We start from the raw sequence: 24322 nt of genomic DNA, 5'->3' as shown, positions 1-24322 counted from the left end.
GGAGAGGCACTGGAATTTGCAGAGTGCAGCTGGAGCTGAGGGCGTTGCTGCGATCTCCAGATGCTCACACACCTCAGCATTGATGCAAATGAACACCAGGCATGTCAGACTGTGCCCGCTGCTTTCAAGACTACCAGCCCTTGATTAATTTTTCAAAAGTGCAAGTCCATGAAGTACATGAGAAGGGGGGGGAAAGTAAGTAAACAGAATGAAAGAAAAAGTGTAGAGAGCTTGAATCCTTAAAAACACTAGGATGTAGGGAACACCCAAAGTGAGAAAGAAGGATTTTTATCTTAAAAAAATCCACTCTTTGCCTTATGGTTGCTGAGCTAACTGAAGAAGAAAACTACTAAGATTTATATTAAGCATAAATTTAAATCCCAAATTAACTTAAGGAGGTTGATTAAGAACAAGAAGAAATAAAGTCCTAAGGAGTGGACAAATTAACCTACAGAAGTTCTGGTTTAAAATGCAAAAAAAGGCCATGAAAGAAAGAGGCTCTTACTGTCTCTGACTGTTCTCAACCTACACTTAGAACCAATCTCTCACTGCTGTAATGATTCTAACACCATTCTTCTGTATCTCAAATAAAAAATGTAAAACATAATTCTGACTGTAAGCATCCCTCTTTTCCCCTTGATTCCTCATACCAACATTAAAATGTTCCAGAAAAATAGTGTTGCTACTATATAAAATAACTGCATACTCTTTATACTAAACTGTGATCTGTTCTTATGATATGAAGAATTGTTAGAATAATTGCAGGCACTGGAATAGTCCTGCAGGGCAGGGACTAGAAACACTGACAGGAATTGTTTTTAGCTTAAAGATGAGATATCTAATAGAAGGTATGTTTGAGGTTTACATGAGATATTAGACATTCCTATTTATAACATACAATTAATTTGTGCAATGCACTGCTACCACAGCACACTGACATCAAAAGTGCAGCAAAATTCAGATAAGGTTTAGATAGATAACATGAAAATGAAATGTTGCACCAGAACAGATTTAGGAAACATGGAGGATTTAAGCCTTTTTGCTACACAACACAGACCAAAATCTACTGACATGATTTTTAAAAAACCCTACAACTTAATGTGAAAGACATTTTAAAGTTTATTTTAGAGTTTCATACACTTTTGTTTTATATACCCAGTCCAGCCTGTCTCAAGAGAAAGGACAGCTTCTGAGATGGACCACTGGTTTGATCTGGTATGGCAAGTCCTATATTCTTATGTTCCTACCAGATAATCGGCAGTAATTTGAGTGACAATGGATGGGTACCCATCCTAGGGAAAAAAATATTCTATCATTCTATTTCTCAGTGCACTGAACTGAATTATGTTAGGTTAAGTGTTGTCACACTGAATAATCTCAGGCTATATCACATCTCCAAAGACACAACTCAGTGTAATGTGTAGGACAGTGCAGTCAAATTTACTACAGATGTGAACTGAGGGGTGGGGGGGGATTGATATAATCTTGAAGTCTAGCGCAACTTACAGCACCTACAACAGTAGTAAAAACCGTGTTAAAATATTTCAATTCAAAATTCTGCCCAACTCCAGGAACAGAAATTGCTCGAAGATATAAAACACTTGTGTGTTTCCTCTTTCCGCCTCTCCCCAGCCTAACTTCATATAATCATGAACTGTGTTTAATGTCAAAGAAATTCATAGGCATCTCTGATTAAAACACTTGGGAGGGTACAAGTAAACTGAAGACCCCTTATCTTCTTGGAAAAACATAATCATAATAGGTCAATATTACAAATTCATTACACTGAATTGAATTAAATTATTTTATTTTGTCTATTAAACACAAAAACAAGCTCCCACAAGAGCCAGGAGTGAGTCTCAAGATTTCCCCACTCCTTGGAAGCTCAGGCTTGCTTTCTATAACTTGAGTCATTCCACAGAAAAGATGGGATAATCTGCCTCAGCTATCTCTCAGATTACCATAATTTTTCATTGAATAAGAAACAGGTAGGAAAACAGAAGACCCATGTGCCTACAACCGGCATCATGACGCTCAAATGTTCATCCCTCTACAGGAATGATTCTGTTTGCTGTTCTTGCTCCTTTTTGTTACTTATGGTCACTAATTACAAATCAGTAATCACAAAATTACTATAATATAATTAGTATAATTTTGTGAAGCGCGTTTTGCGAAAGAGTCACCTTTGCAGAGTTTTCAATTTAAGTATGACAACTATAGGCAAAAAAACCCCCATCAAAACCTCCCAAGCCCTGTCCTCCATTTAGACAATGTAACGTGTTTAGATGAACTCTTTCATGCCTAACCACCCAAAATCCTTAGTGGCTTAATTGCACATATTTCCAAAGAGAAGCTGAGCAGGACATGAGCAGAGGACGCTTCTGCACGTGAAGGAACCTTGTCTCGGTGACTACCCAATGCCGATATCCCAGCCACTGTCCCCCAGACAGGAAAGCCCTGTCCCCAAGACGATGGGTAGGTGGCCATGGATGCCAGACAGGAGAAGCACTATGTAAGCCACCACCAGTCTTCCACCTCCCTGTTTCCAGGGGATTATGGGCAGACAGATACTCACATCTGGGAGCTTGCAGAACTGAGACCTGGGTCTGTATTTTAGTGTTTGCTTTTCAAATCATACACTTAAAACAAGAATTTGAGGACTCCATAAAAGAAAGGCTTTTTACCAGCTCCTACAGCCCCTTAGCTAGCAAGTTGCAACACTGAGATTTCTCATTTGGCTTTTCATATGTTTACGCAGAGATTCTCCAAAAAACATCTTGAGATTTGATGTCTGACAGCTCCACTTGCTTTTAGAATCCTCATATCATGCACAAGAGGGTTTGACTTTGAAATAAGAGTTCCTTATTATTATCGCTTTCTGGAAGATTTTTATTACAGAATTAACGACGTTTATATGGCTGTTTCGTTACCTTCTAAGAACAGCAGGTCAATACTAGCCAAGAATTCCTTTCAAGGTGTAATTCAGCAGCCACCACGACTCATCCCAGTTTCTGCCATGGCAGTACTGCCATTTTGACCATCTCTACACTGCCTTTGCTCTGCAATGCCGCAAGTAGTTCACAAACAAACAACAAAATGTTGCTGGCACCATCTGCTCCTTGGAAACCTGCCAATCATCATCCAAACCACTGAGTGGAGCTTGCGCTGGGATTTACTTTGCATCTATCCTTTCTGGAGGTTTGGCTTTTGCTGCTGTCCCCAGTAGCCCTACCAGCAGCTGTAGAGCGAGCTTCGATCCATTTGTGGGGAAAAAAATCTGCAATCTAGTAACAATTTCCATCATACTCATCAAGATGACCTCCTCTCCTCAGCTTACAGCACACGTACATCACTGGGTCTGCAATGACCCAAAGTCATGGAACATTTTGTCCTCAGTAGTTATAGCTAACCTGGACATCATGAACACAAGGAACAGATACAAAAGGTGTGTTTTGCCAGTAACTGAAATTCAGCCACTTTTGAAAATGGCAGAGCAGATCTTAAACACACAGCATCCTTCATTAGGCTTTCGGAGAAGAAGTGGAGGCTATGGTGTATGACTTTCACAGTTGAGAGTAAATAGACAGGAAGCTCACAAAGGACGATGTCACCAAATTTGGTCCACACACTAGAGGTAACAAATCTCCTTATAAAAATGTTACAGGATTCACATGTTAAGATATCTCAATACTGAAGGGGAAAAAAAAGAGAAGGTAAAGAAAAGAAAAATGCGGCAGTGTGCTGTAATGCTACCAGGAAAGAAAATCCTCCATAAATTCCATACTGACACTGCTAACATTTACCTGAAATGCCATTTATTAATTTATTATAATCAATAATAACTGGTTTATGAGATCACAAATGCACAGTTCACCTCATCTATACTTATTTGTAATTTATGCACACAAAGCATCATTTTGTTCTACTATTTTTCATACTACAGCTTGTTTGGGTTTTTTTACTACAATTGATATTGCATTGCTAATGCCTCTGTGAGTCTCTATTTACTGTAACTCTTGGCTGCCTGTGTACAATGGCAGCAGGCACTGGCTTCAGTGCTGTGACATATCTATTTAATTAACCCAGCTGTTCTCTCTACAGTGTGAAGTACCAAGCAACGATGCCATACTGGAAAGCACGACTCATAAAACCAAAAAAAAAATTACAGTGCCACTTGGAAAATGGAACACAAATAAGTCTGCTCCAAAAAAAAAAAAATACAGATAAGCACATCCCTGTCTGCCTTGACAGGCCTCTGCTATTCAGTTAGATACTGCACAATGTCATTGAAGACTTTTAGATGTATCATTTCTTATTTTAAATCCACCTCCTTCATCTTGAATAAAATTAGCAATTTATCTGCATGTGAACAAAAATGGACCAGTTTCTTAAAATAAAAAAAATTCAACAACAGGCCTTTCCTGGCAGCAGTGCTCTTTTACCTATGCCACTGTCCATTCTTAAAAGTGCATAAGACATAAAATAGGAACATCTCCCAGTGCAGGCTGATACTGCCTTTTCCTTGAAAGCTCATAATATCAAAATCAAACAAATTGGTCTGTTTGTCAAGCTGTCACTTTGCAGCGTGCTGAAGGGAAGGAGGAAAAATAAAGCATTCACTGAAGTTGAAGATTATGCAGCCATTGCACATGAACATTACAATAAATATAACTTAGAAAACATCTCCAGCCTCAGAGTGAGCTGGGCCTCAAAATGAGTCAGATTGCCAATAAAAAAAAACAAGCCAAAAAAGAACAGCACCATACCCAGTTTCTTTGAGACCTGCTGTCTACACAGACACACTGGATGTGAAAATTAGTTAATTGCTTTGGAAGAACAGCATCCACTGGAGCTATATCCGTATTCAAGGGTGCCTCCTGACAATGACAGCTGGGACAAATGAGACACGGCAGCTTCAGCCAGTCTCTCCAGTCCTTCAGCAACCTCGAGAGCCTCAGCTCATACCCAGCTGGAAATTAACTCAGTTACATCAAGTGAGGGACTGCTTGCTCTCCTTAAGTGCTGTCAGACCCTTCCTGCACTTTCAGCTGAGACCTGAGGAGGCTGTCAGTGGTTCCTGGACTGAGGGCATTCGTGCCGCCCATGCCAAGGTACTCAGCACACGCCATGCAGGGTTTCCTTCACCCCCCTGCTGAGGAGTGTAGAGGACAGCCCCTTTTAGTGATGTGCCTACCTTGTGAGCACAGCTGTGCCATGGAATGAAACCGGACAGTTCATTTCAAAAGCGCTTCTAGCCACTGATTCAGGGTAAGGCTACTTATGAAAAAACTTCCCAAATGCTCTAGAATACAAGTAATTTAAACAGATACTGGTATAGTAACACAGTTTGAATAGGATTCATTGGAGCTTAAAAAAATATTAGATTTTATTTGCTGATGAAAGGATCTAAACCTTGCAGAGTTGCTGTTCTCACAGTAATGACCAGTAACAAGAGAAGGAAAAGCTCTCTAACATCACCTGGCCTCTTATGCTCTTGGCTATTGCAGCAACGAGAGTTCTCAGGATTTTAAGCACAGCAATGGTTCTTACTGTCATTAAAACTATGTAATACAAATATATATCTAGTGAAGTGTTGTAGTGTTATACACACGCTCACATCTATAGGTAGATGGACAGATATGTACAGGGCTTGCCTGTAAACTGAGAGTGGAACAAAAATGGCAAATTTCTACCTACCACACCATCTTGCTTCACCTGCTAAAGTCAAGATCCAGATGAAGAAGTCCTATGCTAGTATTTTATTTTCTGAAGTATCTGAACAATGAAAGTTTCTTAAAATACTTCACCCAGGGTACCTATCCAGAAACCTGCAAATTAGGAGAGATGCACCTAAATCTATTTATGGTATAAGGTGGAACACGAACCTGGAAGCCAATTAAGTGAAAGGAAAAACATTTCGATTGATGTCGGCATTCAAGGCACTCAAGAGACTGTATTCCCTGCAAGTCAAGAGCAGAGAGAAAGAAACAAGAAAAAGAATTCTCTATTAGAAGACCATCCTACAAATGTAGACCTAGAAATGTACTGACCTCTCCCGTGACCCTTTCAGAAAAGTGATTTTTGTGAAGTCTTTGGTTTTGTAAGCACAGCATTTATCGTATTTCCCAAACCCACAATATGCTTTGTAGCTCTTCCCTGAAACAAACCAATCTACACAAATATTTCAAGCTTATTTTTTTAATTCTCAGTTGTTCATCACTACAGTTCAGCTTTAGCATTACCTTCTTGTAAGATAATGCTGCATGTCCTCATGTCCCTCTCAACTTTGGGACTACCACTACATGACACACCAGTCCAGTAAATAATGCAATTCAGAATCTCCAGGAAAAGACATATGCAACTTTCATTTTAACCAGACTGACTGACTGAAGTAAAATTTCACTCAGCTATTCAGATTGGCACAGCTGCTAGCAATGGATTTCCCAACTATCAAATCCTCAAGCTGATCCAGTAGGAAAAATCCTACTTCACCAGTGGGGTGAAGTAGGATCATATTCCAAAACAGTACTAATTGGTTGCCTTATTCCTAATATTTTGCATGAGGATATAATGGTGATCCCTCAACCAAGAAACAGGGCAAAGAGCAGCTCCTTAGAGCTTTCTACTTTGCCTCCACCAACTATTGTTTACCATCTTTCATGACTTGAGAACTTTCTCTTCACAATAGCAAAATGAATACTTTGCCCAAAAATCCAACCTGGCTGCAAATAATTAGTTTACATAAAGAAACTGGAACACTTGATTTATGTCAGCACCCAGAACCTACAGTCAAACCAAACCTCTGATTTGTGTCTGCAATATTTGTCTGCCATTGCTGGGCTGAAAAAAAAAACAGTGAAAAAACTCCTAAAAATACATAACAATAGATTCTATACAGAGCAGTTTGTGACACATAGTTCATGAGAAACAAAAATTAAACCAAAAATGAAAGCCAGGTTAACAAAACATTTTCATTAGTATGACGAAAAATATGAATCACTACTTACTTTTTCCTAAAGCAGTTCACCTACTTTAGTTGAAAATGGAAGAATCAAAACAAAAAAACTACTGTTGTAAATGCCAGAAAAAAATAATTAAGAAAATATTCAGAAGCAAAAATATCAGAAAAGGAATACTAAGATTCTTGCATGCATTAAGAAATCTGCAAGGACAAGCAAAACACTAGCACTGAACTGAAATACTCTAACTTTCTTAACAGGGTGGCAACTAGTTAAAGACCAGTTGTTCCTTCAAGATAAGCAACAACACTATTTCCACCTTAATTTCACCTTAATTTTAGATTTTCATCCCACTATTTCCATCCCTAGATATTTCAAATATGTTTACCTTCTGCAGCATTGCAGGGAGGTTAAACTTTCCTTTCTTGTTAATTTTTCTAGTTGTCCTACTTAGCTGCAAGCCAAGCACTTGAGGTTCAACTCCAGAGCAAACTCGTGCAACTCTCAGCTCCCTGATCCCCAGTCAAGCCAAACGTACAAGAGTATCCTGAATTTTTCTGCTGATGGAAGATTTCATCAGTGAAGAACCAGGCACCACAGACCATCACTCTTCCTCATGTGCTCCAAATTTCAGCACCCTGACTGAAGCAGTAGCAAAAGGGAACTACCAGTGAGCACAGTAATTCCTAAGCAGGTCACCATTGCATTTCAGAGGCAAGGGCAGTTTTACAGAACACGACTCCTTTGCATTCTGTAGTGGTAGGAAAAGGTACTTTCCTGAGCCCTAAGCCAGGCCAACTGGTTCATTCCATAATTACTGTATTGTTATGCAGCAACCCACCCCAATTTGACTAGGGTGCCATAAATCAGGCCTCACATTCAGGGAGGCTGTAAAACCATCAGTGGCAGATAGCCTGTGTCCAGCTACGGTCTAGTGAGAGTGCTCTGAAAAAACTGACAGTAGGAAACTTTACCACTGTCATCTGCTGACCAAGGCAAGCACAATGTTTGTGATACAAGGGGCTGATGCCTACCAGACACCCAGGAGGGAGCTGAGGTGCAACCTTTTGCTGCAGAGGTCTCTCTCGGCATTCACTTTTATCCAGTGCAATATTTTCAAAACCTTCCCCTGGGTGATGTCCTTCAAGCCTTTTCTAGGTATCCAGTCTCAAATTTGATTTTCTTCCTTTTATTCTCCTGATTCTTCAAAGATCATTCCAGAAACCTGATTTGATTAGAAGTCTCTTTTAACGTAAGCAATTCATCCTCACACACGCGGAACTGTTGATTCACCTTTTCTTTAATTTCATTTTGCCTGACTTTCATTTGAGCTATCTCAATTTTAACCTCTGTTAAAGCTCCATCTACCTTGTTTACTGTTTCTTTGATTTGAAAGATCTCCTCCATTAAGTCCTTAAGCGACAACTCTGTGGCCATTTTTGGCTCCAGCTGTTTGTCAGGAGAGGTCAGCCACTGCCTCGGTCTTTTATTTGTCTGGAGCAACATTCAAATTGTTTTCAGAGCAATTGTTTTCTTCTCATTTCCTGCCATCTCTGTTTGAAAATAATAACGAATTGCCTCAATTCTAAGGAAGGTTTCATCGCTTTACTTTATTATCAAGAGCAGTGAGAAAGGCTGTTTCAGAGGTTGGCACCCTGCACAAATTTCCTCAAGTCTTGGTTGAGGAATAATAGTGAAGGAACAATGAAAAGTTATCTTCTACATGTATACAGGATCCTGCAAGAAAAGCACTTGAGGCTTCAGAAAATTCACCTTCTGAAAATCCTGCCAGGCGGGTGAGCATTAGATCTTCTGAATAAGAGGGCCAGTAGCAAAAATATTTCATTTAAAAATTGCATACTAAAACAAAGTTCCTGGGTTTTTGGGTTTTTTCTTTTTTTTTTTTTTTTTTTCCCCCCCCCCCCCCCCAAGCTCTGGTTAGCAGGATCAGTTCCTTAGCAGGACAGGAAGCCTGAGGCAGCTCTGGAAATAGGTTTCCTGCCTCGATAGAGTTGCCAGAATATCTTTTCTCCTCTAAAGACATACAAAATGTGCTCAAAGGAATGCATCCAACACACAGAACTGATGAAAGAGTAGCTTTAGATCAGAAAACAGCATTACTCAAACAAACCTTTATACTTTGGTCTATTATTTCACGTCAATAAGGAAGATACAGAGACTTAAGATGTGTATTTAAGTGAGGGGGTTGTTTGTTTTTACAAGTATCTTTACTTTAAATCATGTCCCAGCTGTTACTAAGCACACCTGAGAATTAACATGCTGTAGATTAATATTTTACCTTAAAAATCTAGATATTTTTTCATTTTGAGCACACTGTTCCCTTCCCCCTCACGTACACAAAAAAATATGTCACACTGAGATTCATGCACTACCCTACAGACACAAAACCATATTATTTTGTATGCCCTCCCAGGGGAAACATATCCCACCTTTACTGGACACTTCTCTTTAAATGATATGAGTCCTTATCTACAGGAACCCTTCCCCTCCCTGGCTGAGCTCAAAGGCTGGATAACTAGCTTATATGTGATGCCCTATCTCTAAGGTGGCTAATCTGAAGTGAAAATGAATCTCACACTTACACACTTTTTTCCCATGTGTATTCATTTGTAGTTTTAACATTAAATTTCTGCTCCATTAAGGAGTGAAGCTGTGTTTTTATTAGAAGCTGTTTTTCTAACACTAGAGAATCTCTACCATATCAAAGAAATGTATTTCAATATCAACTATAAACAATTTTTGCAATGATTTTACTACAATATTGTGACTTTCTTGCACTACAAACCTGTGCTTCTCAAAAACAGAAAAGCAAAGTTCTATTCCTGACCTACTAAAGGACACCTAGCCATACAGACTCAAAAATACTTAAGTGGTTTACAAAACTCCACAGAATTAACCTGACAGGCAGTTTATATTTTTGACCTTTGGCTTAACGGAGGCAAATATTTGCAGAGAGAAGATGGGTTATCAGGTTCTTGCATATACAATCTCAGGCCAGTTTCTTTATAAGAAGGAAACGTCACATTTGTCTTTTTCCATCCCAAATGAGCATTTTAACACCTCCCACCAGAAGGAGAATCTTGATGTAAAGTCTTAATATATACTCTTCATCAGAATACTATAAAATTTTTCAGTAATAATTACAAATCTCTAGAGTAAGAATGGAGTGGGGGGAAAAGAAACATCAGTGTACATAAAAAAGACTAGTCCCTTTTGCTTTAATCTATAAATAAGCAAACAAGCAAGGAAATTTTAATATTTTCTTCTTGCATTAAAGAATGAACACACAAATGTTATCTCTCCTGGTGCAATCTATTTGGAATGTCATAAAACAGAAGACAAGCCAGCTGGGTCTTAAGTCCCATTCTCACTGGGGCCCCTTTTCACAGCCAGAGCAGGGTAAGGCAGCCTCTGTGTCAATGAAACCAAGCCCAGATGGATGCACAGCCAAGAACAGGGGCTCCATAGCTGTAGCTGTTAGGAGAAATCCAGAACAGGATGTTGGAAAACTGTTCAAGCTGAGTCTAAGGAGACAGAGACCACATCTGGATAAAAGATTAAATGTAAGTGTGCTATACACATACAGGACAGAAAAATAAAATTACTGGGACCTAAACTGAGACATATCACAGTGACAGCACGAAGAATAAACAGCAGCACCACGAGCTATGTTTGCTTACCAAGCAAGGAATGAAACTTTATGAAAAATTATCATTTTAAATGACCATAATGCTGGGATACAAAACCAGCACATTTGCAGACTGATATTTCTAATCTTTACTTAATGTCTGTAGTAGCGATTGTGTAAAATAAACCACTAAAAATTCCTAGCCAAGCAAAAAGCCTGATAATTTAACTTCCTGGCTTGGCTTCCAAAGACTAATGCAAAGTTTAGTAGCTGCACAGTCAAATAAATCTTTCAACTGCAGCGCTTTTTTTTTTTTTTGAGAAAATGGTAAATATGGTATTTTCCATATTATATACCAGAACTACAGTCACAACCCAAGAATGTAGATCTTTCAACCATTCATTACAGAAAATATTGCTTGAGGGAAACTGCTTTAAACTGATTTATGTGGTAGACACCCCAGTCAAATTGGACAATGTGGCAGATGGTAATGGATTTATGCATATTTATGTAGCATGTATTTACTTGTCGACTTTGTTATCCATCTTTTGCCCCTTCCAAAAGTAGATGGCAATTTATAACAACTGTGATGCTGTGACTGGCTGACACTCCCTTTGCAGCCCTTTCCTCTGGACAGGCTAAAAAGCAGCATCCTTTGTGCAGCTATTTTAATTGTTTTACAGTTTTATTACAAAACATCCTGTCTGTTACACTTGCTTCCTGAGGCTATCATAACAATGTTAGTTGCCACTGCTTAAATCTGCCTCAGGGTATCTGTTTTTACAGTTACAATTAAAGTCAGTATGTAGTTCACCAACATGTTAACATTAATTTGTCTTTTAATTTATTTGACCTTTTAAACTAGGCAAGTAACTGAGGTGAGGGATGCACAAAGTTCAGCTGCTATACATTTTTGCAATAAGGTGGTTTTAGGTTGTTTTCCACCAAAACATTCAAGTGTTCAGTTGCAAGTGCTTTTATTTATTCTAAATTTCTTCAGGAAAGGCAAAATATATTCACATTGCATTTAATTCATGCACGTGTTTTACATAACACTAACGTATATACCACCAGTGTAATCTTTAAAATTCATAACAGAGCAACTGAGGAATCTGAGAAGAGTTTTTAAAACCTTGATACACTAAAACCTGTACAACTCTTACAAATCTTTATATTACCAAGGGTTGTTTACAGAACACATCAGAACTGATGCCAAAACAAAGAACACAAGGGACCAAACTATCAGAAAGCAGTAAACTGCTTTGGTTTTGGAGTCATTTTCTCCTGCAGACATGGCAAATGTGAAAAAAAAAAAAAGATGTTATCAGTAACTTCTGCTGCCCTTTGCTTTCATTGAAAAATGCAGCCCTCTATCTGCATGCCTTACACTGGTGTCTAGAATTTGATGCAAAAACACCCAGGGACACATTTCAATATTTAAGATAACTTATATATGCAAATACCATTTTTAAAAGTTGTTATAAATAAATGCAGTTTTATATTGATCACCTATTAATCTAAAGTGCATTTAAGTAAGTCTCCCAGGCTGCAGGAAGAACCCCCAGACAAAATTTCAGGACCACTTTAAGCTAAGTCTAAGCTATGCTGGCACAGCTTCCCCACGTTTTTGGTAACATGCCCTTTGCCTATGGGCATCATTGTGAGCTGCTGAGTCTGTCTAAAACCCTGATGAGAGGGGTACCACCCACATTAAGAGCACTCCCTGGTAAATTAGATGTGGGGGGATGGTGAGGAAAGACTCATCAAATGGTCATTTAGTGTCAGAACCATTCAAGCTCAAGCAAGGGGCAGTAGAGAGGGAGGGATGCTTGGGAAAAAAAAGGTTAAAAAGGAGAAAGGACCAAATGAAAACAGCCACTACTATCTAATAAAAAATTAATCCTTATAAAAAAGGATAGGAATTCATTCACTCCCTCCTGGTTGATTGAAGCATTTGACTCCTTTTCTCACAAAGCTCCCCCATGACAACCAAAGCTTTAAACTGCTATTGCCATCTTCCTCCCAAGTTCCCAAACCTCTCTCAGCTGCAAAAGCCCTTACTCAGCTGTGGTCCTGAGCATCTACAATCTCCAGCCTTCATTTCTCTGCACCATTTAATTACGCATCACCATTTAATACGAGTAATTACACGAAAATGACAAAAAAAAAAAAAAAAAAAAAGATTTTTTTGGATGAGAGTAAAATACAAGGGATTTTGAACATATTTAATTTTGGCATCAACAACAGAAATCCATTTTGCATCTATGTGATTCAATTTCAACATCTGAATAGTGCACACTATTCTTAGAGATACACAATGCCACTAAAACAAACACCCAAATTTAAGAAAAAACCAACCAACCAAACCAACCCAGGCCAGTTGTTTATCCTTCTGTTTCCCCTGTGCTGCCAGCAGAACAACCAAGCTGACATGGGATTTAGTGCAGCGAGCTGTGGAAATAAGAAATCAGGCTGTGCCTCACCTAAGCACTGAGGCCACACAATATGAAGAAAAATGCTACGGCTGGAAGTGGTTGTCGGTCAATTACTCACCCTTTAAAATCCTATTATCTTCCAATTCTGCCGAGGAAAAAAAGGCACTGCTGAACACAGAAAGGCAGAACAAACACTATCTTTTTAACCAAATGTGTCCAAAAGAGTTTGTCTCTCCATATGGTGCCAGTCACCCAGCTGAAAGGCTTAGTTCTGACTGGGTGGCTCACAGCACCAAGCAAAGTTAATGGCATTTTAAGAAGAGAGGTGTATGTGGCAATATTTGACTTAAGGCTGTTTAGCACACCGTGGCTACAGAGTAAGCAACAGAGATGAATTCTAGATAAAGCAGATAAAAAGAATGCAAAACCTAGCCAAAAGAAAGACTAATGCCTGCCAGGTAAAACACAAAACTATGTGTCAAGAATAATATTCAGTAATGAGGCAGCAAGACAGATTCAAAATATATTTCTAGCAGAGTGGAGGATCAGTGCTCTTGCCTTTACAGAAACCTGCTTGAGTGCCTCCACATCAGTGTACCACTTTCACACTGCTGAAGGCATAAATTGTGATATACTAGAATAAACTTTGCTCTGGTTTAAAGAATAAAGCTTTGCTCTGGTTAAAATGTGATAGACGATTTTATAAGTTGACCACCAACAGGATATTTCTCCCACAGTCTGAACTCCAAAAATCTTCATAGCATCCCTCCCTGTCCTCATACTTGTATCTCAACAACAATAACATTTAACATAATTAAAAGAGGGCCACTGCAGAGGGACTGAATTTTCCCCTGCCCTGTGGAGATGAGACTGCATCACGTGCAGCCTGAAGGGAAGCAAAGGAGACCACAGGATCCTGCACAGCTCTCCAGAGCTGGCTGGTCCACAGGACCATGAGAGAAGGAAAACAACTGTGTAAGGTGTGTGCTTACAGCTGCTCTTCCCCGGCAATATCGGTGTGAGGGATTATTTCCCAGGGACAGAAGCCCTCTGCTGGTCAACGCTTTTTGTAAGATGATTTACAGCAACTAAATGCACGCAGGTTTTAATTTGTTCCTGGTTTTCCTACAAAAGTAGAGCCATGAATGAGAAACACAAAAGTAGACTTCACTTTCCTTTTGAGGAAAAATCCACAGAGTACAGCAATCAAATATTTTTTATTCTTATTAACTGGGTAACTTCTGTTTTGTTATTTCAAAAAAATGCTGTTCACCCCATAGTTAAATATGTAATCAGTTTCAAAAGGTCTTCATTACTTAAAACAGTGCTGACATCACATATACACTCGACAACTCTTTCACTGTTCACACAAAAATGACATGAACTATTCAAATAAAACATGTTACAGACATAAGTACTCAACCCTGCAATTTGTTCTCCAGCACATGTATTTAATATTTAAATGCATTAAATTTTTCAAACCTTTAAATATTTAATATTGCTATTACACATCTGAATTGTATTTTAGGTTTTCAATAGTATGTATAAGCATAAAAAAAGGCATTACCTCACCTTCCCACGAAATGAGAACACTGGTCCTTAAACCAGTAAAACAAATCTAGTTTTGATTTTGACTGTGAGCAGGCCTCCTAGGTGCAGTATTGAAACCGGTTAATTGTATTTTTAGGGCTAATTCTATTTTTGGTACCTGTTCAAAAGTGGAATTATTTTTCCCAGGAGAGATAGGTAAGTAATGTTTTTAGATGCATCCCTCAAAGTTCAGCATAAAGAATCAATTTTGATTTCTTCAAATATCAAAGGCTTGTTCCAGCCAAAAAAAGAGCCTCTCTAGACAAGTCAATCTTCAAATACACAGACTTTATCATGCAAACAAATACATAAACACACACAGGATTCCTTGTCTCAACACCACTCTACAGCTCTTATTATTTATTTATTGTTATTACTGATTCAGTCTAGAATCAGCCTTTACAATCTAGTGCTTTACTCATGCACCAAGACTAAAAGTTGATCCTGAACCCGTATCATTTTCCTTACAAGTTCAGCATCTAGCATCTAACAGAACTCTGAAAAAAAACCCTAAATTTTCATCTTCACCTTCCTTAGTCCAAAGCTCTTAGTCCACAATTTTGCAGTTCAGTGCATTTATGGCTGGCATCTTTAAATCTACCCACAATAAAGAAACAAAGGAAAATATATAAATAAAAGACATCAAATCAGGTGCAGTCCTACAGATGCAAATTTTGTTATGTGGTGGAAGCAGTATATTTTTAAATCTATAACAACAACCAAACAGTAAAGCAAAGCAATACAGACCATCTACAAAAGAGACACCTTAACTAAAAAATTATTTTAAAATCCAGTACAGCAGGATTCTTATAAATTGAGCTAATGCCATTATAAACTAATTACAGAAGAATCCTTCTGTCAAAAAAGGTAGTGACCAGCATGGCACAGCACACCACTTCTGCACCTGTGTAACCCTAATCAGCTGGTCAATACTAGACAAGTCCTGGCTGACAATGTATACTTTGTATGTCAGTCAAAAACTCACATTTATCTACTGTGAGTCAGCAAAATGGAATGTTTATCCAACCAGCTCAAAAATTCTGGCTCATGGGTACCAAAATTTGCCCATGTATCCAAGTTTATCTAGCGGTGGAATCCTTTTTCCACAGAAAAAATATGCAAATGAAAGCACAACAGGGCTCTCCTAGAGGAGATGCAGTAGTCTGCCCTCAAGATCTGAATGACTACAACAAAACACCCAGTTCATCACTCTTGTTAACTAATTATTACAACTGCAGCCAATAGCCTCATTCATGTGCACTGAATACAAGTTGCTGATACCTTAAATCTGTTATATTCTTATTTCTTAGCATCTAACTCTATAACCCCAGGCAACAAAGCTCTCCTATGTCTTTCCTGAGTGATTTTCTAGAATTTTTTTTCAGTGATAAAGAGAATCTCTATTAAATTATATTACACTGACAACTACTCACGTCAAGAAGAGGACTGATTCTTCAGGCTCAACACCCAGTCTTATCTGAGGTGATCACAGGGAGCAACCACCACATTGCTGTCCTCCAGACCCTAATCAGATGAGAAGGAAAATGCTCTGTTCTCCTTGCAGGACAGAAACAGAAGTTATGGGTGCCGGCCTAAGATCCAGGCAGGAATTTGCTCCAGTAGGCACAAACTCTTTCTGCCTGTTCAGTCTGAGCTTCCCACTCCTCCTTTCCCGCAATGCCCTTGGGTGCTACTGTCCTCCATGTCCTAGAGAAGGAAATGGATACAAAAGACCTGTTAAATAAAAGCATCGCACCCACACAGGGTGTGGTTTTACAGAAAAGGGCATTCTCAGACAGTCTGCAAAGGGCATAACTTCAAAACATAATTTTAGAAGAGAAAAAATAATAATAATAATCATAGGACAAATCACATCCTGTGGAAAGTAACGTGTACCACATCATATTCTCTCAAGAATACTCTACTTAGCTAACAAAAGAGCTTAAAACTGTAACTGCAATTACAACAACATGTCAATACTTAAAACTCTCTTAAAATAGCTCATCATTTGATATTTCTGACCAAGTATTTTCTGGACATACTACAAACATTTTGTGCTGGCTAAAAAGCCAAGCACCATCTCAAAGATTCAAGTTTATGAAAACCAACAGATAACATTTATACTTAATTTTGAAGATTTAAGAGGAGACTGATGTTTCCACTTACATTAAAACCACTATTACGGGAACAAAAATACAGATTTTAAAGCCTGGAGAAGACTGGACATCAGTAAGCCAAGCTCTTGGCAGGACAGTTACAAAGGGTGGAAGTTATTAAAAATAAATTGCTGTAAGCCTTAGTCCTAAATGTATTATGAACCAAGTGTACAGTTTAACCCATATTTCAGCAGAGCAAGTCTCCCTGAAGAATGGAAGCTGAGAGCAGCATGCCAAACCTGTAGCACTAAGCCAACCAACCCTAAGACAGGTTCTTCAGCCCAACATGGAGTTGCATTAACTTCAAGATGACTTTTAAAGGAATGAGATGTCCTTAAAGCCAGTACAAGTGGCACAATCTGTCCCTGCAAATGCTGACCCAAAGCCCTGGGGCGTTAAAGGGTGAGCAATGTGTTAACTGTATTAAATTGTATTAATGCTATTAACATTTAACTATTTTTAAGCGGTAGAGAATGTCAAAGAGAGCAGTGGCGATATCAAAGAGAATGAATGCATCAGTGCTAGGGAACTTGGAGCAAGGCATGGTTTGTGGTGACTCTAGAGCTGCAGTGGGAGCACTAAACTGCAGGGACCAGGGACCAGGACCAACCTCAGTGAGCTTTACAACAGGCACTGAGGGTAAAGCCAGGGAAAGCTGACACACATGTACACAGACACAGGAGGAAATAAAAAATTTCACTAAATGGAGTGACTCATGTTGAGCAGCCTAAATACAGAAGGAAAAATTATGCATAGATCTATTCTGAAACAAATCAATCAAACTGAATATTATTCCCCATAATGTAGAATATGTGCCACCTGAATTAAACAAAATATAAATACCTATTAACAAAAAGAGAAGTTCAGTCAAAAAGAAAACCATGCCAAGTACCATAAACAGATCAGTGCATTTGACAGCACAAGGCAGTATCTGTAATGGCAGTAATTAAATCAGTTGTAATTGTGGAAGCCCAGGTAACACCACAGCACCTGTGGCACAGGGCAGCCAGGGTGTCTCACTGGGGTTGTGCCAAAACACAGCCCAGCCTTGTCCTGCACTCTGGCACCAACTCCACCCATGTGGGCACCTCTCAAACATGGACTTTGGGTTCAGGCTGCTACTGCTCCTAATTCATTCTGCTGCCAAGAAGTATAGAGAGTCTTCATGTCAAATAGGAATAAAATTCACAACTATTAACGAAGTTAGCAGGACTTAACAGTGCCAGAGCAACATAGGTTTCCTACTGTTCCTCCAAAGTCATTAAGTAATGAGAATTTCTGATCACTTTAAGGGTCCCTTATATCTGATAAAGCATTTTACAGTCTGAGAGTACCTTGAAATCCGCACTACTGCATACAGAGTAACTGGAGGGCAAGTCACATGGCTTAGAAAAGAGAAACTAACTGCAATTCTAAAATTAACAATGATACCTTGGAGATACCTTGTATCTCCAGTGCAGCACTGGGAAACAGTGGTTTTATTTGTAGCAAAACTAATGATCAACAAACAGGTGAACGCTGATAATCTTTTTTTGAAGCACAACTTAGCAATGTGCTGCTCTGTATTTGTTCCTCTGGAGTCTGTCTCTGCCCTTACCAATTTCAGTTTAGCTCGGGTGGCAAAGGTTGTGCTTTCTTGTGACAGTATTTCAAAGCCTGACACTGGACGGGAATGCTGAAGATGTTTTTAAAAAAGGGGAAGGAAGAACCACATGTGGCAAATCAATTATGGGGCTATCATGCATCAGTTTTCTCTATTTTCGCACACAGATATTTGATGCAGGTAAAAAAAAGCTATGCCCTGTTGAGGCTCCAGTGATGCTTTAACTTAGCATAAAGTTGAAAGATAGTAATGAAATAAATAAACCTATGTGAGCACATCTCCTTAGGAACTTAAGTAACTGTATATAAGTGAGTCACCTTGAAGCTGCTGAGACAGCTCTGAGCTGCACCACTCAGTCCTGTCATGGTCTCACTCTAGCAAACTATTTTTTCAGCATAGGTGAAAGGAGAAGAAGGGAAAAGGAGATGGAAAAAAGTGAAGACAGGTAGGCCAGTGTTAAGAGAGCAACATGTTTAGGTGCCTGATTTGACAGTTCACAACTCATTTTGCTTTGGATTCTGATAATTTGCTTTTCTTTTTTCCTTCAATCTTCTTTAGGATCATATGAATTCATTTTCTCCCCCTACTTCCTCAATTTCTTTGCCGGCGCATCCATAATTTTCTCTTTTACTTCTCCATTTACGTTTCTCTCCTGTTCTCTCCTTTTGTGAATTTTTCCAAATCAGTGGCCTTTTCTTATTTTTCTTTTAAAAATTAGATCTTCATTTCATGGTTGCTCTCTCCACCCCCCCCCCCCCCCCCCAAAAAAAAAACCCCATCAGAATATGTTCAATAAGTTGCTGTACCAAAAACAAAATATGCTTTTCCTTCATGCAAGAAACATCTTTGAGGGCACCAGCAGTCCTTTTGGAGACAGTATTACAGCACAGCTAATTAAGTACCTTTTCCTTCAAACTCCACATGGACTTTGCTTTTACCATGATTAAGTAAGACTCATCATGGCAATTATGAGTTCTGGACTATGAACAATATTAAAGTGTAGCACGTAATATTTATATAAAAGCACATTACAAATTGAACCTGAGGGCGGGAGCAGTAATTTTGCTGTCTACACAAGCTATCTTTAAGTGCAGTTAAGAAATCATTTCACAGGCTCAAACTATATAATAAGATGAAGGTAATAAGCATGACTGAGACACAGAGGGAACAGATTATCTACTGGCAATATATCCCACAATTTTGACTAGATAAAGCTGTTAATCTGCAGCTGAGCAGAAAATGTATAATCTGAAGGGATTTCTTAATTTAAAATAAAACAATCTGCTATCCTTTGATAAAACAGTAAGAACTTTCAGTATTACACAAACAGCACAACAGGACACATGTCCAACAGAAAAAGAAGTTTAAAAGTTACTCAGTATCTCCAGCATTAAAAAGTTCCTTTAGTTGACTAGAGAATACAAGCTAATAAACATCTGGTATCATGAAGATTCCTCTTCTGCTCACACATACCTTTCTGCTGATACAAGAATCCAGAGCTTTTTTCCTATTGCTCCCTCCTGTCTTACTTGTACTAACCATCTGAGCTGTTACACTGAATTAATAATTTGGTTGTAAAACCAAAAAATATTTCATATGAAGCAGCTACTCAAAGTTCACTTACAAACCACGGGTGCTTTTTCACATGAAGTTAAATAATACTCATCTTTCACAGACAAAGCATCTGAGATTTAACTATGCAGAGTAATCTTTCAACACAATTATTACTAATTGCTTCTTGTGATTCCATTTTCCAAACATGCTCTGACAAGAAATACGGAAAGTAGTTTAGGTGAGGTCTTAAAAGTGAAAGCCAAAAGTAATATCATAATTTAAACATCAACTTTCTAATATATTAAATTAGAAAAACCTTTCTGTACTTAAGCAGACAAGCAACATAAAACAATTTAGATCATGCTGAAGAAGGTCTCTACACACAAGAGGAAAATAGGGTGTATGATTCCAGAATAGAAACTACAGACACAGCTATTAAAATTGTAAATGTCTCCATTTACAGTCCCAGAGGGAAGCCCTCCACAGAAACACCCTGGAAGAGCAGAGCAGAGTTTTTGGGTTTCTCCAGGACTACATCAACCTGCTGCTCGCAGATGCGGACGCTGCACTTCACAGGCACAAGCACAAACATCAAACTGGGCTGCTGCAGGCGCTGACTTCAGTGGAAGACAGCCACATCTTGCTGTGGGGAAAACAGGCCAAGCAATTAAATATGCATCAGCATTAAAGCTAAATATACAGAAATAGCTTACAGACATAATTCTGGCTTTCCAGCTCGGCATGCATAACCTGCATACATATTTCATTTTTAACTATGAAGACAAAACTTTTTTACACTATACTTTCTGTGACACTAGTTTACTCTTTTATGCATCACTGGGAATTGGAGAAAAAAAAAATGACAGCACTAGTATAAACTAAGCTTTTTTTTTACTAAAAGCTTATTCAAGGTATAATTGACTTTAGAGATAATACCTGTCCGGATAACATTAATAACAAGTATCTCATAAAATTCTTTCCTTGGTGCTTAAGCCTCCAGTGTACAGCTCTGACCTCCCAAATCTCTTTTTTTCCTTTACCTTTTTTCTTTCAGTTAATTCCCAATAATATAATCCATAGTAACATGAATTCATAATAAAAGACAGACCTGTGAGCCACTCTGCCTCAGAGCAACATCAAAAAAAAAAAAGAAAAAAAGAAAAATGGGCAGAAATATTCAGCTACAGCTACACATTTAATGTTTACTTCCAACTGCAAAATGAGGCTATCTGCATGCCACATTTCATATTACTTAATATATAATTAATCTCTGGCACATCCATAGGTACAAAAAGGAAATTCTTTCTTTCCTGCAATATGGCAGCACAAAGTAGTCTGCCAAACCCTTCAAAGTGTCAGCAACCTCTTACAGAGAGATAAAGACAATGGATAGCTCTACCAAGCTGCTAACATCTGTTCAAAACCTGCAGCTTCTCTTTTCTTCTTCCAGCACTTACCCAAGCTAGCATGCACTTGCATAAGTCTTTAAAGCACTGAACATTTAAGCATGTCACAATTCTATGATGTCTCATTTATATAATTAGTTCTAACATATGGCCCACAATCAGAGTGGGAAATCTAAAATATTCTTTGGGAAGCTGTCAAACCTAAAGGGATATATTTTTCACTAAGTGAAAAGAATTAAATATGCAAATTCTGCTAACAATAGGGATAGGGAGGAAATAGAAATCTAGCCCAAAAGGCATACTTGCTCATTGCATCAAACATGGGTTATTATGCTCTGTACCTGTCAGTGGCAGTTCAAATCAGAATATACAGTGACATGCAGAGAAGCTCTGCAGCCACCAGGATTTTAGCAGTGCTGTGGAAAACCGTACAGTAGATAACCCCAAAACTCACTGTGAGAATGCCAGCTATAATTAGCACACTGGGCTGACGATGGATTCAAGGCAGATTGCATTAATGCACATCCTTTTCAGGGCTACAGCTGTCCCCTGGACAAGGACACCTCTGTAACATCTGCAGCAAGTTACACGCCATGTGCTAGCAGGCACCGCTTTCATGCAGGCTCACTCCAATTCCCCCTTCAGAGACAAAAGCCCAACAACTCTAAAAACCTCTGAACTAAGATTTAACTCTCCTTCACTTTTTTCCAGCCAGGAAAGCTGGATGTGTTTCAATTGTGGCACCACCATGAGCAGTGGCAGTAGGCATTCCCCTCCCACCACTGGGAATGACCAGCTTGGAGGGAACCATAGCCAGCATCCATGCCCTGGCAATAAATTATCTCACTTCCCTGAGGCCCCTTCAGGATCAACAGTTGTACCTGTTACTTATCAATGATTTGTTAATTAATCAGCTGTACAGATTCAGGTGAAAAACTCCTGGAAAAGCACAGAAGAGCGCCCAGTGTCAACAACAACCAGAACACCAGGAGAGCTCCCACAGCATCCAACTTCCCTGGGAAGTTTAACTGGCTTTCCCACACATCAAAGGAAAGGAATAAACTGCAGCAAAAATAGACAGCCTATATGTGCAACTAATAACTTTGCTCTTCAGTACAGCATTATTTAGCATGGAAAAAGAAAAATCCAAAATCATCAACGATCCCACAGTAAGGAAATAACATGCTCCAAAATAGTCATCATTCACTTCAGAATAAGCACTGAAATATGGAACCAGCTATACATTTGTCAAACAGTTGGTAGGAAAGTCAAATCTCTTCAGTAAAACCTTTTCCTAAAGGCAACTTGAGCAATGTAAAAGCTCAGTAATTTGTCTGAATAAAATCCTGCACCCTGTGGTTAAGAACCTGCCAAGCAAGCCAAATACACTAAACAAGCAGAGCTGGCATTTGACATGTCTCTTAAGAGTGAGCTGTGACAAGTTACTAATGATCTCACTTAGAAAGCAACTAATAGTGTGCTGTAAAAGGTATAAAGCATGCAGAAACCTGGTAATAAGGACCAAATGCTCACTTGAGATAAACAGCTAAAACCATTTTCAGCGAATGACACTGCTCAGTTCAGCTCTAAACCTGTCCCTCCAAACGTTCTGCACCTTTTTGTTGTTAGGTGGATTCATCCCTAACAACACTGTAGGCCTAAAATAGTGCTCTATATGTGTGAACAGCAGTATGTTGACATAAAATTTGTTTTAAATCTTAAGAGTGAGCCCCAAACGTGCCACATTTGCCTACAGTAAGAGCTTCACAAACCTGGAAAACTGGCAGTTGTGAAAAGGAATTAGAAGTGTTAACAGATACAGAAGAAAAAACTTAACCATTGCACTCCATGTAATGCCAAAAAAAAAAGTCCATGAGAAGGGAGATCACCAAGGGAGGAACCACTTGGACTAGAGACAAGTTTGTAAAGCCATCATTAGTGACTTTCATTAGTGAGTGCAGGCATTTCCACTGGCCAGGGGAAAAAAAAAAAACAATACAAACAAACAGAAAAAAAAGCCATCTAGATAAGAGAATAAAAAGACCCATGAAATGCAAAGAGTTATCCTCTGCAAGAAAGCATATGGGGCCTTCCTTATTATTTTAACTATATTCAAGTTGCTATTTTAATTTAAATTTTCCTTGCAGCTCATTGACAATGCTGTCTGAACCATCTCTCCCAATTTTCATCGGTGGAAGGAGAAATGTACTAAGCTGATGTCTTGTTCAGATAACTCAATTTTTCTAAAATTACTACCACTTTTAATTATCTAAGTGTTATACAACAACCAAAGATGGAAGCTGGTTTGCTGTGACAGGAAATGAAACAGACCCAAAATGTTCATATTTGCACTCAATTATTGAATTGGAGCAACTGCATGGTAAGGTGATGCAACCTGACACAGTACTTTCAACTTTGCATTTTCCTGGTGTGTGCCTGTCAAAAAGGCTTCTTTTTCTTTCCTTCCCAGTCCCAGCTTCAGTTCTTGACTTTGGTGTCTTAGGTTTCTTGGCATTAATTAGCATTATTAAAAGGAAGAGTACATAAGGAGCCAAACATACAAGGTATCATATTTTTGATACCTATTTCAGTTCTTCCAGGCATTTTTCCCCAGTATCCATGCAGCACAGATTGCCTCTGCTAGAAGATGAGAGTTAATGGACAATCAGGAAGGCATGGTGAACCAAGGTCACAGAATTAAATATTATTTAAGAGCACAGTATGCAGCGACACAAATTACATTTTTGCAGGGAAACAGCAATATTAGCCTCAGAGCAAATGAATGATGTGTCTCCTTCCCACTGTGAAACTGTTCTTTAATAGAGACAAAGTATGAAAAAGTATGCAAATACTTTTAAACACAAAGGAGATTACAACCTAAAACCTTAAGCCAAATCTTTACTTGTATTAATAAGGCTGCTTTACATCACTGCAGTAGAAGAAAGGGATCCTTAAGATCTTTACACTGTC

This window comes from Onychostruthus taczanowskii, unplaced genomic scaffold (genome assembly GCF_017590055.1).
Source record: "Onychostruthus taczanowskii isolate IOZ18803 unplaced genomic scaffold, ASM1759005v1 scaffold36, whole genome shotgun sequence".
NCBI classification, from domain to species: domain Eukaryota; kingdom Metazoa; phylum Chordata; class Aves; order Passeriformes; family Passeridae; genus Onychostruthus; species Onychostruthus taczanowskii.
This window is presented reverse-complemented; position numbering follows the sequence as displayed.